Genomic DNA, 10,750 nt, shown 5'->3' with positions numbered 1-10,750 from the left:
AGACAACAATGAAGGCTTCTAGGTTTCAATCATTATTTCTATTTTTTGCGTTTTATATTTTCTTCAAAAAGGTTTCTAAGATCTGAATGTGTGCTGTTGTATTTTACTATGTCAAGAGGGTGGGAAACTTCTTTGATTTGGGCTATATAATTGAAACCAGAAGGTTTATAATTGGTATTTCAATATATTCGAATTTAGGTGGCTTTGTTTGATCTGGGCATTGGAAACATCTTTTAGTCTAGATATTACAAAAAAAAATTCTTCTCTGGGCTATGCAATTGTTTATAGAAGGTTGGTATTGAATCAAAGAAGAATTGGTATTAAACCAAAAAAAAAAAAAATGGTACAAAGATAAAGGAAAAGGTGGAAGACGAAGAAGACGATTCTACTATTTGCAGAGAGAGAAAACAGAGAAGAATAAGCATTATTTATTTTTTTGATTGGGAAGAAGAAGAATGATTTAAATGAAAATATAAGAAAATGAGAAAGAGTTGCTTGTGCAATAATGAGGGCTATATTCGGAAAATATAATACTCAATTTGTAAAACATTAAATGTCATGGTTTTGAGTGAAATAAGAGGACGAGTGTCAGTTAATATGTGGGAAAGGTAGAAAGGGAAGGTAGATGGGGAAGGTTGCTAGCATTTCTCAATATTAATGGATGACACCCCAATTTGATAAGAAAAAATGGTAAAGATACCTACTATAGTGATGTAATAAAGGAAATACATTTCAAAAGGATAACTTGGGACAGAGGAAAACGTACCTGAAAACTGAATATGAAAATTTATGTTCTTACCATTAAATTGGTTGCGCAACTCAAACGTCCAAATGATCTGATGTGAGATTTTCAAAATCCCAAAGGTGGCGTCTTTATGCATCTTTCTTTCTAGTGCGATGAGAATCATCATGGTTCTAGTTTCAGAAACACATAACACAGGGGTGGAGAAAACTGTCTATAAGGGTGTCTAGTCCAACCGAATCACGGGATGTCTTGCTCTGTCACTATCGCTATCGGTCTCACTTATCTGTAAAACCAGCAAAGTTCAGAGGGAAGATCGGGTGTGCCGGCCTTCAACGCTCCAATGCCTAAGTTAGTATCATTATAAGATAAAGATAATGGAAAGCCATAGTAAATAGTTGCCTCTTTTGGGTGTTAGAGATGATTCTTGTATAATGGATTTGGGGGAGCATGGTTTCATTTCATTCTGTGTGGGACGATATGGGTCCCTATACCACCCCCGAGGGGTATCAGGAACCCTGTCTGGGAGTTCCTTTGTTACCCTTTGGCAGCTATATGAGCCTTGTGCTTCCGATACTTGTGCCTTGGAGGTATATATATATATACCAACATCGGGTGTTGTGTAATAGCCACTGCCGCATCAGATGAATCGCCGGAGGAACTTGTCCCCGGGTTCCTGAAAGCTATCGATGGAGTTGGTGGGCAAGTTAAGGAACTAATGTAAGGCCTTGTCCGTTAAAGTTTCTTCGAATGTGTGGCAGGCCATGGCGTCAGTGTATCGTGTCCCATGCAGTAGGGACTGGAATACCTCAAGGTGATGATATGGGTCCCGCGTGCCATTGTATTTCTCAATTTTGAAGGGTTTTGCCTCCTGTGGGCCCTTTTCGGCCTGTATTCGAGGTGTGAACGGTCCTATCTTCCCTTGAAACCCTGCCGTTATCTGTTGCCAGCCAGATCTGTTTTCTGCGTTCTCAATCCGTGCCTGTAGGGCAGCTATAGTGTCACTCATTTGGAGTAGTAGTCTTATGTTGGGGTCAGGTAGAGGCACAGTGGTGGCGGCCATGGTTGTATTGGTGCCCGATGTGCCTGCCATGTCGAGTACAGGTTGAGGTGGTGGTGCTATACCTAGCTGGTTGGGGAAGAGAGGTGAGTTGAGGTAGACTATTTGTGGACCTGCGCCTGTGTTCCCTGGTGTGGGGCCTGCGGGACCTCTAGAAGTTTCTGTTGTGGGTGGGATGAATGTGCCAGCTAGGCCAGTACTCGGGTCTGTGGTTAGGAAGGCCCAAGGTGTATTGACACCTCTGATGGTAGGTATTAGAGTCTCCTGTTGACAGGGCCCTATCGAGTGCTTCATTATTCGCGACCCTGCATTAGAGTGCATTGCGAAGAATGCAGTTCTGGTTAGCCATGTTTTCCGCCTCTCTAATGCCTATTGTAGCCACAAAGTGTTCGGCCTCCGCCTATGCACGTGATTCCATGATGTCATGCATGGCGATCTTGATTGTGGTGGTGGGTCGGTCATTATGACCGAGGGTGTTTCGTTGTTTGGGCTGAGGAATTCAAACGTGCACTGTACCTCGCGGGCCGCCCATTCGTGGGATTGATCGTCATCATATGCATAGGTGGTGCTGGTAGCCATTGGTAGAGTGTGTTGTCTTGCCAGCAAGGGTCCGAGGGGACTCTTTCTAGCGCCAAATGTTTTAGCTGTATAGATGGAGGTCTAGTCCAGCGGAATCACGGGGTGTCTCGCTCTGTCATTATCGCGATCGGTCTCGTTTATCTGTAAAACAAATACAGGTCAGAGGGAAGACCAAGTGTGCCGGCCTTCGACGCTCCGATGCCTAAGTCAGTATCGTTATAAGATACAGATAATGGAAAGCGATAGTAAAAAGTTACCTTTTCGGGGTGTTGGTAATGACCCATTTGTAGAGGATTTATGGAGATGTGGTTTCTTTGCGCCCAATGTGGGATGGTTGAGAACCCTGCTCATAGGTACTTTGTTGTTCTCAGGTGGTTAGATGAGCTTTGTGCTTTCGATACTTGTGCCCGGAAGGTATATATACCAACATCAGCTACCTAGCAAAATCTTCGTTACAGTCTGAAAAGTTGGTGAATTTATCAAATTTTGGTTCCGCATCCTCTAAGGACTCCATTAATAAGTTAAAATCCAAATCACACTTGACTATAGAAACCCTCATCTCTCTACCCCTCACAGTTTATACTTATGTAACAAACCAAACTAACCTAGCCGCATTGCTTTATTTTTCACTCTTTATCCTCCCTCTCCACTCATCATAATCTCTTCAGTACTCCTCTATAATAGTTGTTCTTTTCAATTGGCTTCCCTGACAAGCTAGGAGGTATTTCTAATTTTTTGATTATTTGCTTCTTTTTCAGTTTTTGTTTTTCTGGGTTTTCATGAATTTCATTTCCTCATATATGTTTTGATTTTTTTTTTATCTGTTTCTACATCAAATTATCTTCATCTGTTCTGTGCTTGAATCAAATAGTGATGTCCTGTTTCTTTGGAGTTCTTCAAAGTGATGGGCTTCGATTTCATGTCCTCCAATCAGGTCAGGAATTGAAATCCTTGATTGTTCGACTAGTTCTGTGTATGCTTTGGGATTCTGAGATCAAGCATTGGGAATTTGACTGTTAGGAACACAAGGATATTAGCAATATGATAATTATGATGCCTCCGAGCATTATATGTTTGCCAAATCTTAATATTGAGTTATGTTGTCTTAAAATATGAATACATTTCATTTTTCTCATTTTTTAAGTGCTCTATTTAGGTTCTACGCCATGAATTAACAACCGGGACGAGTGCTAGTCAATCATATTTTTATGCGATTTGGAATGAGAATTGACACCCGAATTAGCTAATTCTTGTGTGCAAAGTGGACTACGTTGGGGAACAATCACATATATGATGTTTAATCATAACAGAAATTTTAATAAGGATTGAAAGTAATGCTTCAGCCCTAGTATACGAGTGCAGTATTTGAATTTGTAGACAAATGAATGTTACGACAAGGATTGTAAGCAAGAGTGCAATCCTAAAAAAATTAAAGCAGTATAAGAAAAGAAAATCATTGACTTGATTTTTCAATTGATGCTCACTAGACTAAAGAAAATTTTGCCCCTACCTTTGTGCTTCCCGTTCAGTGGGCATCCATCTTCTAGAATACAACAATCAATTATCCAAAATTAAAGCACTATAATTTTGAACTCTGACGAACTATAAATTATATTTTATACTCATTTTGTTTTTTTTTTTTTGAATAAAGGGCTAGTGCGGCTGCCCTTAAGTCTTGATTAATGAAACTGTCGACTACAAGGGGACATTGAGCCTAAACCCTTGATTACAATAAGCATTTAGAGTATTTTCTGAAATAATATCAGAAATCTCTACAGGAGACTTGTATTCTAACAAGCACCAACTAGCAAAGAGTGCACAATTAGCTACTCCATTTGCTTTACCATAGCAGTGACATAGCGGAAAGATAAGTCGATATGTAACCCGATTACAACATAGCATAATTACCAGCATTAGCACAGCTTTCCTCCTATGTTGCCGCCGAAAAATAAATCCGACGACACTTAATCTCACCCTGCCACTAGGCGGTAGCGCCCATTTGACGAAGCAAATAACTCGCCGCCAACCTAGAGCAGACAAGGCACTTTGAGTGCATACACATGCACATAGCCCGACTAGTCCTACACAACTATTGTAGGAACTTATTTCTTGCAAAAAGCAGAAACATACTAAATAGCATAAATAACAAACAACTTTAAAATAAATAAACCTTAATGGACCTAGGGTGAAGCCCCAAGCCCAAAAACCACTAGGCCTAAGGCAGGCCCACAACCAAAGTAGGTCAATGAGGGCCCAGATAGTGGATCCAGCCCAAACACGTTCCTGCATAGGAAGCACCACCGTTGCCTTCCCATCTCCCAGATTGTTGCTCCGTGGCCGCTCTTGGACCTCGACCGCCGTCGAACAAACGCTGCCGACAGAGAACCAGCAGTTGTTATCCTCTACCACTACACCCCCAAAACTCGAGTGCCCATATCCCTGATGACGAGAAGCACCAGAAATCAGACACCCATTGTCTTCCTTCCTTCCCGAACCGACTGTCGTCCTCCCCCATCCCTGCTGCAAGATCCGAGAGCCCGACCGAGGCCACACAGTTTGACACTGCCTTCTGCCGCGCACCCTCTCCCAGTGCAGTCACTGCCATAAACCGAAATCCAAATAACTTGGACCCTCGCCACCCCATTCTCCAATCATCAGACCAAATCCCAGACCCCACATCCCGCCCGATCGCACATGCAGCAGTGCAGCCGGGCGAGAGCTAGAGAACACGACGACAAACTTTGGCTAAACCTAGCGCGTGGAGCGCATACTGATTATACGCATTTATATGCGTGTAATTATATCTAAAACACTATAAATAAGTTAATCCCCATGTCAATTAATATGTAATTAATTCACTTTTATATATTTTGTAGTAAATAAGCGGAGGTGTGGAAACAAGATAAAATGTCGCCAAAATTGGAGCAAAATGGAGTTTCCGACAAAAAGACGAAAAAATCAACATTGGTCAACTTCGATGAAGATGTGAAATCTAATTACCCATGTCAGTGCTTTGCGAAAATATCTTGTGGTTGTTGAAAAGATGAGAGAGAAAAGAAAAGAAAAAAAAGGAAAGAAGGAAAATTAGAAAAGAAGAAGTGCAGCTTAATTAGTTGATTAATTGACTGCTTAATTAGTTGATTAATTGACTAATTAATCATTCAAAAGATGGGCTGCTCCACCTACATGGCTGCACGTGATGTGATCCTCTTTCAATTCTCATTTAATTCATTTAATTTATTTTCTCTTTGGCCACTCATATGCTGCCACCCAGGGGCGGATCTACATGGTGGGCTATATGGGCTCAAGCCTAGACAGTTTTTTGGGCAAAAAATGACCAAGTTTATATATATATATATATATATATATATATATATATATATAATTTCAGCCTATACCCAAAGAAAAAAAAAGAATAGGGAGGTAAAGCCGTGTTCTCCCCCAGCCACAGCTTCGAGACGTCGACTGCTTCGAGTTTCGAGTTCTCTCCTCTCTTCGCCTCCTCAGTCCTTGCCTATTTTTCACTTATCGGAAATATCAGAGTATCAGACCCTCCGCGGCCGGCAGCTCTGCATTTTCTTCTCCAATTTCCACCTCTCCCTTCCATTGCCCGATCTAATGCCCAACTGCCCAAGGTTTCTCTCACTCTCCTGACTCTCCTAGTCTCCTTTACGCCAATTTTGTATCTTGTTCGATTTTCTTAATGTGGGTTCACTGGGTATATTCCATTTCACTGGGTATCTTGTTCGATTTGCAGATTTGAGGAGATTCTTTGCTTCTTGCAAAGTTGCAGACTGGAGTGACCGAGTGATTGGCTGATTACCTGGGTTTCTGGAAGAGTTCTGGGCTTTTGGCCTCCATGGCTCCATGAATTGTGAGTTGGGATTTTGAGTTTTGGGTATAAGTTGATGATTGGGATTGTTGGATTTGTTTAGGAATTAGGGAATATCGGTTTTGGCCTTTTGAGTTTATTTCACTCGGCTTAGTCGGCTACTCGGCTATCTCTTTTAAATCTGTCTTGCTTGTGTATGGCATTTGTGTAGATAATATGAGACTGAACTGTAGAAAGAAGGGGAGCTATTTGATATTATGAGGCTAACTAATGTAGCGTTTTTGGACTTAATTGACTGATGTTGACTTGTTGAGTGTTGATGCCCTTTCCATCTGGTTAGTGTTACTAACTTTATATTCTTTAGCTTGTAGTTTTTAATTTACGGAGTTTGGTCTTATGTCCCCTCCGTTGTATGTTTTGATTGAAAATAATAAAGGCGTGAGGATGAGCCTCCTACTGGGTTCCAAACCTCAAAAAAAAAAAAAAAATTATTGGACTTCTAATTAGCCTAGACAACTCTCGGATCCTGGCTCCGCCACTGCTGCCACCTCAACTACTTCTTATCATCTTTCCTGTTCTCTTCCTGCCACAAATATGATCCCAGCCATATATATATATATATATATACACACACACACACACACACCTCACGTCCTCACCCTAGAAGAGATTCATTTCCTTCAACAGTAGCCGTAGGGGGCAGTCCTTTGGGCTGCTCCCTTTCCCTCCTTCCCTTCCATGTTTCTTATTTTGTTTAGTTTTCTTTTGGATATTGAGAGAGCTACTCACCCAAAGCTTCAAGGATCCATCAAGGGCTCAATTTCTACAAGATTCAAGATTTGGGTATTTTGTGGTATTGTAATTCAAGGCTAGTCATGCTAGCATTATAGCTATTTGTGACTATCCTTGTTTTCTCGTATACTTCTCTACTCTTTGCTATTTGTATTTTGTAATTTTGATGTTCATGAATATGGGTTGTGAGTAGTTACTTTTGGGGGCTAGGGTTTCTAACTCTAGCTCAATTTTAATGTAATTGACATATTTTTCAAGTGATAAATAATGTATTTTCATATGGGTGCACTCTAATTACTATGCTACTTGGTTCTTGATGCATGAATTTAGGGAATTAACCACTCTCTTTGTTATGTGTTGAGATTTGTGATGTGTGATACAATTGGTGGTTCTTTTGTTCACTAGCTTCATGTAATTAGTGTGGCGTGTCAAGTAGCTGCTTAATCGAGAAAGAATGATTGCTTAAGTTTCTATTTTCTTGTGCCCTTCGCCTTTAATCCTAGACGTTGTGGCCCTAACAAGGCATAATGATTAGGGTTAGAGAGTTCATTCTTGGCTTAACCGGAAGAATGGATACCAAATAAGAGAAATTGACTTAGTGGCCTTAATAGGCATTAGGTAGAGAACTAAGTAATCGTTAAATTTTAGGTTGTAACTATTGCATGCTTAAATCCCTAATTTCTAGAGCTCTAGGCTTTTAGTTCATGTTTTGGTAGCCCTAGTAAGGTACTAACTCATGAATTAGAGAGTTCATATTTGTCCTAACTGAAAATATGAATACCCTTAAGGAAATTCGGTTTAGTGGCCTTGACCGGCATTAAGTACGGGATTTGGTTCTCATGAAAATATGTTTGTTTGCTTGAAATGTGTTCGTTGCATTGAAATTGCTAGAGAGTGATCCCTAGTACCCAATTCTATCTCTCTTTTAGTTCTTTCTTCATTTTTAATTGTTGTTATTAATTTAGTTTTTGGCTTAGTCTTTTAGAAAATTAAAATCACAATTTCGAATGACAATTTCTACTTCATTGTAAATAGTCATCACTAGGCTCTTAGTTTTGATTAGGCTTTTGGTGAAAACCAAAGCTGAGCATTGCTAGGGTTTGGTGCCTTAGATTAACATTTTTATTTATTTTCTTTTTCTTTTCCTTTTCCTTTTGTTTGCTTAGTGACTTTAGCACCGACTACCCAAGGATTGTGGGTTAGCCACTAATCCCCGTGGTACGATAACTTTGGGCACAATATTTTTCTATCTTGACACGATACGTACGTTTGCGTAAATGTGTATCAAGTCAATGGCGCCGTTGCCGGGGATTAGGGTATTTGGATCTTAATCTCTTGGTAATTGACATTTTGGGTCACTTTTAGCATACTTTTATTTTTATTTTTATTTTTATCTCTTGTTTCTTTGTTTAGTTGTTATTTTTTTATTTTGATTTTTCATTTCTTCGGTTAGTTTAGTCAAATTTAGTACTAGTTGTTTTTCATTCTCTTCTTACCCCTCTAATTACTTGTCAATTTTTCGTGAGTTGAATTGGTGCTTATCTTGCTTATATTTTGGTTATTGAGATACTCGATTTCGTATTGGTTCTTCGTAGGTATATGAGCGACACTCTATTACCTATCAATTTGAGAAGTGGTTGTGCTTTGCAAAGACTACCTAGAGGAAGACCAACAAGGAGAGTTAGGAGACCAAGACATCGCTCACAAGCACCTTCTAGGTCTCCTATTCGAGTAGTAGATATGGCTAACGAGCGTCAAGAACCACAAGATGAGGAGGAGCTTCCCTTGAGCCATTATTCATGTCCTAGTATTGTGAATGCTCCATCTTGCATTCTGTTTCCTCCGACAAATGCCAACTTTGAGATCAAGCCTAACATGTTGTCTATTCTACCTACTTTCCATGGCATGGATAGTGAGAGGCCATATGATCATATAATTGAGTTTGATGCCATATGTTACACTATGCACTTGGGAGGATTAACTTTGGAAGGTTTGAAGCTTCGATTATTCCCATTTTCTTTGAAAGATCAAGCACGCACATGGTTTCATAAGCTTAAACCAAGATCCATTCTCTCTTGGGCCGATATGCAAAGAGTCTTCTTGAATGCATATTATCCACATCATTGGACTACTTATATGCGGGATAGCTTGACCAAGTTCTTTCAAGAGGATAATGAGACTTTTTATGATGCATGGGAGTGCTTCAAGGATATTGAGTTAGGTTGCCCTCATCATGGACTTACCAAATGGCTTCTTTGTGAATCTTTCTACAATGGGTTGATTATTGATGATAGAAGGAGATTGGATAATGCATCGGGTGAAAATTTTCTAAAAAAAGGTCCTAATGCCGCTTGGGATATTTGTGAGGAAGTGGCTACACAATCCAGTCAATGGGATAATCATCAAAGGAGAAGAGGAGGTAGAGATGACCACACCACATCTAGAGGCCGAGTTGATATGGAGCCTCGTGGTAGAGGTGTATATGATGTTTCTCATATTTCTAGAGATGATGGAGTTATGAGTTCTAAACTTGAAAGGCTTGAAGCAAAGATTGACAAGAAATTTGAGATGCTTCTTCAAGCACAAAAAGGTAGTGGTTCGTCCTCTTCACATCTTTGCTTGATTTTTGAGTCCCCTAATCATTCTACTCATGATTGTCACTTGGCTTCACCATTTCCGGAATTTGTTGAGGAGCAAGTTAGAGCTATTAATTCTTATCAAAGGCCACCAAGAAATGATCCTTATTCTACAACATATAATCCGGGTTGGCAAAATCACCCAAATTTCTCATGGAGAGATGGTGGAGGGTCCTCTAATGCACACCAAGGTGGTTCTCATTCATATGGAGGGAATCAAGGCCTTAATTCTTCATCTTTTGGTCCCCACGGCCATGGTAACACACAATTTGGTGCACAAAATCATTTTGGGCAGCAAGCATCTACTTACAATTCTCAAGGCCAAGGGACATCTTTTGGTGCTACACATGCTTATGGAGGAGCCCTACATGACACTCAAGGGTTTGGTCAAAGTTCCCATTCATTTGGAGGTGCCAATCCTACACAAAATAATCCTCCTCCCGGATTTCAAAATAGACAAGCACCACAACCGGAACCAAAGAAGTCTCATATGGATGATATATTGGCCACCCTAGCTCAAAGTCATACTTCTCTTACACAAAGCCAAGCGAAGACCGATCAAACTCTTAGTATTCTTGCTCAAGGTCAAAGTTCACTTGCACAATGTGTAGGAAAGTTAGAGGTTCAATTGGGTCAAATGGCAAGAGAGCTTGGAGAACGTCCACAAGGAGCTCTACCTTCACAACCGGAGCCAAACCCGAGAGGAAAAGTCCATGAATGCAGTGCCGTCACCACTTTACGTTCGGGAAAGGTATATGATAATCATGTTTACATGCCCTCATCTTCTAGTTTCCATTCAAATCCTTTATTTGTGCATGATGATGATTTGCACTCATATGGGGCCAAGAGAGAAGAAAATGTACCTCTTGGCCATGTTGTTGATGATCAATTGCATACACATCATGATTCTTTTTATTATAAGGAGGGTAGGACCGGAAGGGAAGAAAATGTACCTTCCGGTAAATATGGAGTGGGTGATGTGACTTTGAATACAAAAGGAAGAAATAAGGGGGTGGATAAGGTAGCCGGAGGGGAAGAAAATGTACCTTCCGGAGGAGCAATTCTTGATAGTGGTTATGGTTTCTTGTCCTTTGAGAATGATGCGAGAA

The 10,750-nt window shown here is 40.4% G+C and overlaps 1 pseudogene; it reads right to left on the bottom strand.

The window, feature by feature from the left end:
• Positions 1–9,132: 9,132 nt before the first annotated feature.
• LOC112201189 lies at positions 9,133–9,245 on the bottom strand (annotated as a pseudogene).
• Between the last annotated feature and the right edge of the window lie 1,505 nt (positions 9,246–10,750).

The sequence above is a fragment of the Rosa chinensis genome, chromosome 4, assembly GCF_002994745.2.
Source record: "Rosa chinensis cultivar Old Blush chromosome 4, RchiOBHm-V2, whole genome shotgun sequence".
Classification (NCBI taxonomy): Eukaryota; Viridiplantae; Streptophyta; class Magnoliopsida; order Rosales; family Rosaceae; genus Rosa; species Rosa chinensis.
The sequence above is the reverse complement of the archived record's forward strand: the minus strand, read 5'-3'. Positions and strand labels throughout refer to the sequence as shown.